The sequence below is a fragment of the Jaculus jaculus genome, chromosome 17 (genome assembly GCF_020740685.1).
Source record: "Jaculus jaculus isolate mJacJac1 chromosome 17, mJacJac1.mat.Y.cur, whole genome shotgun sequence".
Lineage (NCBI taxonomy): Eukaryota > Metazoa > Chordata > Mammalia > Rodentia > Dipodidae > Jaculus > Jaculus jaculus.
In genome coordinates, this window is record NC_059118.1 from 41,428,735 (window position 1) to 41,434,594 (window position 5,860).

General features: G+C 38.5%; 1 non-coding gene across 1 annotated transcript; it reads left to right on the forward strand.

Moving 5' to 3' along the window:
- The first annotated feature begins 4,805 nt into the window (after nt 1-4,805).
- On the forward strand, nt 4,806-4,880 carry LOC123455680. Its single transcript, XR_006634063.1, has one exon. It is a non-coding gene; the product is annotated as a small nucleolar RNA Z40 (small nucleolar RNA).
- Nucleotides 4,881-5,860: the final 980 nt, after the last annotated feature.

Consider the following 5,860-nt stretch of genomic DNA (forward strand, 5'->3'; position numbering starts at 1 on the left):
CCCATGCACTCACCCCTGCAAGTCCACTAGTCCTGGTTCCTCATATCCCTCACCATCCATACCCACCCTCGGGTCTCCTATACTCCCAGCAGCTTTTCCCAGAACCCTTGTGAGCCTGACACACCTATGCCCACACTTGCTTGGTGGCATACACCAATGTAGCCTACACATGTGCCCCATTTTAGTCCACCACATCCTAAGCTAACACTATGTTTTGGTTCCCTGGTGTTCCCAAGAGCACCCCTCAGTGAAGGCACAGCTGTTATGAGAATTCCAGATATCCTACCATAGCTTTGGTATCAATCACTAGCACAGACCTTCTGGTGCACTTGCACCCTACATAACCTATGCATCTGTAGATATACAGCCATCTCACTCCTATCCCATCCAAACATAAAATTGAAGAATCACAAATGATAATACAAGTGAAAATTATTGCTTCATCCTAAATTAAGTCTTTCACCACAAGACAGGTAGAACCCAAAGCAAAAATAAATAAATAAATTAAATTAAAAATAAAAATAAAAAGCATTAGACAAGAAATAGAGATCTCCAACAAGGTTGCCTAATCCCACAATGAAAGTGTCCAGTGAAAATATAGAGTAGAGGAGAAAACAGAAATAGAATCCCAAAATGAAAGGACAATAAGTTATGTGACCCTGATGAAATGAGTTACTGAACTGAAAACCCCAAAAAAACAAAAATCACATAAATGAAATACACACAGCTTTCTTCACTAGTCTTAACTTAATTGAGGGAAATCATAAAGACCTCAAAAGAGAGATAAATAAACTGAAGGTGAACCAAAAAGTAGAGAATCTTGCTAGGGATGGTGACACATGCCTTTAATCCTAGCACTTGGGAGGCAGAGGTAGTAAGATTACCATGAGTTCAAGGCCACCCTGAGACTACAAAGTTAATTCCAGGTCAGCCTGGCCTAGAGTAAGACCCTACTTCATAAAACAAAAACAAATAAAAAAATAGAGAATCCCAATAGCCACATGGTTAAGGTTAATGAAGACATGAATAATTGCAAGAATGAATTTAAAGAAGTATCAAGAAAATCAAACCATAACCTCAAATCAGAACTTGACAAAGGAATGAATACTATAAAGAAAAAGGCAACAGAAAATACTTAACAAATAGAGCTTAAAATAGCCTCTCTTTAAACTCTCAGTAACAGAATTAATCCTGTGAAGGACAGTACCTCAGAGCTGGAATACAAGCAACATTTCAGGAGTCCAAAAACTTGGATAAGTACAAGACATAATATGAATGAAACATGAAGAAACTGTGGGATACCCTAAAACAACCAAATATCCAGATCATGGGTATACCAGAAAGAGAATAAACTCAGGCCAAAGTCATGGAGAACATATTTAACAAAATTATTGAAGAAAACTTTCCCAAATTCTCAAAAGAGAAACCCATCCAGGCATAAGAAGCTCACAGAACTCCAAATACACTGAACCAAGGAAGAAACTCTCCATGGCACATCATCATTAAAATTCTAAACAATCAAAACAGGGTGCTAAAAGCAGCAAGAGAGAAACAACTCATTACAAGCAAAGACAATCCCAAAAGAATTACCTCAGACTTTTCTATGAAAATCCTGAAATTCAGAAGGGCTTATAATGGAGCACTTCAAAAACTAAAAATAAAAAGAACAACTAATCTCAAGAGTCTCCAGGAGGAAAACCACAATAACCAAAATCAGAGAAGGCTCAAAAATGTACAAAGCCCATAAAGCTTCCAACATAGCAGGTATTAAATCAAACCTCACAGTTATAACCTTAAATACTAATGATTGTATTAATGACAAGAAGATACAAGTTAACAGAATGGAATAGAAAAATGGAGGCTTCTAACTGCTGTCTTCAAGAAGCCCATCTCACCATTAAGGACAGAAACCACCTCAGGGAAAAAGGGAGGAAAATGATTTTCCAAGCAAATGGAAATAACAAACAAGTGGGTATGCCTATATTTCTGTTAAGATACACTTCAAACCAAAGTTAAAGAAAAAAGACAAAGAAGGGCACTTTACTCATCAAATGAATGATCCAACAAGAAGACATCACAATCATCAATCTATATACCTCAAACACAGATGTACCACAGTTTATAAAATAAAACCTATTTGACAAAAAATCATAAATAAACCCCAAGACCATCATAGTAGGGGAATTTAAAAACCTACAGTCAACAGCTGACAGATCATCCAAGCAGAAAATTAACAGGGAAATAATAGAGCTCAACAAAACCACAGATCAACATCATTTGACAGAAATTAACAGAACATTCCACCCTAATTCTACAGGACACACATTCTTTTCAGCAGTCCATGGAACCAAAACATACCATTTAATAGTCCAAGAAGCATGCCTCCTTAAATTCAGGAAAACTGAAGTAACTTTCTGAATCATATCAGATCACAATGCTTTAAAACTAGAAACCAACAAGAGACACATCAAGAAGTCCACCAGCTCCTGGAGAATAAACAATACAATTTTAAACAGTGAATGGGTTGTGGAAGAAATCAGAAAAAATAAAACTATAAAATCCCAGTCTTGAGTGATAATGAAAACACAACTTGCCAAAACATATGGAACACAATGAAGGCAGTCCTAAGGGGAAAATTCATAGTGCTAAGTGCCTTCATAACAAAGACAGAGAGATCTCATATTAATAACTTAATTGTCCATTTAAAAGCATTGGAAAAACAAGAAGAAACCAATCTTAAGAGTTCCTAATGGAAGGAAATAATCATGATTTAGAGCAGAAATTAATGAATTGGAAACTAAGAAGATTTAAGGAAGTTATGAAACTAAGAGATGGTTCTTTGAAAATATAAACACGGTTGATTGGCTCCTGGATAATCTTATCAAAAGAAAAACTGTGAAGTTTCAAATTAATAAAATTAGAAATGAAAAAGAAGTTACAACAGACATTAATGGAATTAGAAGAATCATCAGGACATAGTTTCAATACCTGTACTCCAAAAACTTGGATAACCTGTAGAAAAATGATGAATTCCTAGACTCATACCACCTACCCACATTCAATTCAGAGCAGATAAATCTCCTAAACAAACCAATTACAGCCATTGAGATTAAAAATATAAAATACCTTCCCAAAAGGAAAAGTACAGGACCAATTGTTTCTCAGCTAAATTCTAATAAACCTTCATTGAAGAACTGAAACCACATTTTCTCAACCTCTTTCATATAACTGAAGAACATGGTATGCTAGTCTACTCCTTTTCTGAAGCTAATACCAAAACCAGACAGAGATACACAAAAAAAAGCAAACTACATACCTTTATTTCTAATGAACTTAGATGCAAAAATCCTGAATAAAATCCTCACAAACCAAAATCACCAACTCATCAAAAGCATTATAAACCTCAACCAAGTTGGCTTCTCTGAGGAAAGCAGGGGTTGTACAATATACAGAAATCAAATTACCATAATATACCACATAAATAAACTTAAATATAAGAACCACATATCATTTAAATGCAAGGATAAAAGGTCTTCAGCAAAATACATCATCACTGGAAACTTCCTGGAAAATTGACAGCATAGTAGCTCCACCAAAGCAGCCTAGGGAGGAAATAAGGAGAAAAACAGCAAAATACACTCTTCTATAAAAAAGTGAAGGTTTATAAGAAATTACCAACCTCATCAGACAAGTAGAAGAGACTCAGAGCTTCCACAGAACAAAGAAGCAAGCAGAAGCAGCACCACCAGTGGTGATGATCCACACAACTACCAGGCACTGCCTGAGCTGCTGGAGAAGTGAAGGGATTTTCCAATCACACCAACCTTTTCATAAACTCAAGAAACCTGAAGGAAAAGGTAACAGGGACCAGCTGAGTGGCTCATGAAGAAAACAATCACAGCTACCAGACATAAAGCTCCAATACAATATCATGCACACTCCATAGCCTCCCCTTCCCCAATCACTAGCACTGGCAACCACTGGAGACTTGGGGAAAGAAGACGAGCTACAAAGTACCCAGCACAGTGAATGGAATAGTGGACCCATTGACCCAGCCAGCATAGCTGAGTGCACAGCCCAGTAAAGAGGGACCCCAAAAGACACACATCATAGCTAAAACCAATGCCATCACAAAAAGTGACAGGGCCTATTTACACCAGTGCAGTAACTCCCCCGCCACAAAAAATAGTTGATATATAGGTATGCATTGGAAGTGATAATCACACCTTCCATGTCAGGGCAGGTTATGTGTTAGATCTGATTGAAGTGGTTGGTTTTACCATTCTTAAATAAGCAATATTTTAGGTTCTCCGTTGTTTCTTTCTTTTCTTCTTCTGTCATTAGTTGGGGAAGGGTCTCACTAATAACAGGCCGACCTGGAACACTTTGCAAACCAGAAATCTCAGCCTCCCAGCTGACAGGATTAAGGGTGTGGGGCAAGACACATCCTTGGGTAGTGTGACTTTGTTACTCCATGCTGGTTTTGATTGAATCTGTATATTGTTCAGTTGAATTTTAAAATTTGCCTCTATTTTGCCATACACAGCCTACTAGAACACTTGCATGATATGCAAACCCAAAGCCTAGATTTACTTGTGCTGCTATTGTGGGAGTCATTTAAGAGCCATAGCTGGCACTTTAAGATCATACTTTTAGGATATATAATGTCAGATTTATACATCTAAGAATGCTGCAGATAATTAGAAAACCCAAACATCAAATTAACTCAAAGTGCAAAAAACTCCACATTATAATACAAGAAACACAAAAAATCAGACAATGTAATGCAATCAAAAATAATAAATCCATGTTCTGATGATTAGAAATATATTCAATTGCTCTGAGTTGGCTGAATGAAACTACCCATTCTGAACACATGACATACATACTCATGATTGATTACAGAGCTCTATGGAATCACAGATATGCCATCACACCCAGATGGCCTTTGAAATTTGATAAATCAGTTGCTTGCAAAGCCTAATGTCCTGGGCTCAATTCCCCAGCACCCTGTATATAAAGGCAGAAGCACAAAGTAGTGCATGAGTCTAGAGTTCCTTTGCACTGGCAAGAGGACTGTAATGTGCCCGTTCTCTCTGCAAGTTTTGTGGGCTATAGGATATATGAAATATAACCCACTTTTATTTGGGTTTGTCAGTAATGTGAAGTATGAAGTATGAATTTTTCCACAGAAACTTTGTCACTCAACCAGAGAGAGATGCAGGAAATTGTGGTATATGTCCAGTTAATTGTTCAACTGAATCAGTTTTTGAGAGGACTGAGCTTCAGTAGAACTAAGGTGACCATGAAGGAAATGAAGGAAGAACATCAGAAATCTCTTAAACAAGTTTATTGGCAGACTTCTGGCCAAGATGGCAACTGCCTAGCTGTGCTGCAAATCCTGGGGAAAGAAAGTCAAGACATAAAGGGTTCACTGGGTCTTTTAGGGGAGAGCAATCCCCAGTAGATTTCCAGTGGGAGGGCACAAAGGGTGGATAACAGGGTATCGCTCATCCCCTCATGGGTGGGTAGCCCACCCCTCCCCCCAAGTAGCCACCTTATCCATGGTGCTGCCAAACACAGATCTATCCCTGCGTGCAGAAGATTAGACTGCTCTGCCCACTTGCCCACTTACTGCTCCAGCCACTACACATTCAGGGATTCCTGGCATTAGCAGGGAATCACTGATTCCCTCACAGGCTGGTAGCCCACCCCTCCCCCCAAGTAGCCACCATAGGCTGTGTGCCAATCAATCCCTGCGTGTGGAAGCTTAGACTGTTCTGCCCATTCACTCACTTATGGCTCCTGCTGTCACATGACCAGCTATCCCAGGCCCACAGCAACTGCCACGCAAGCTCAG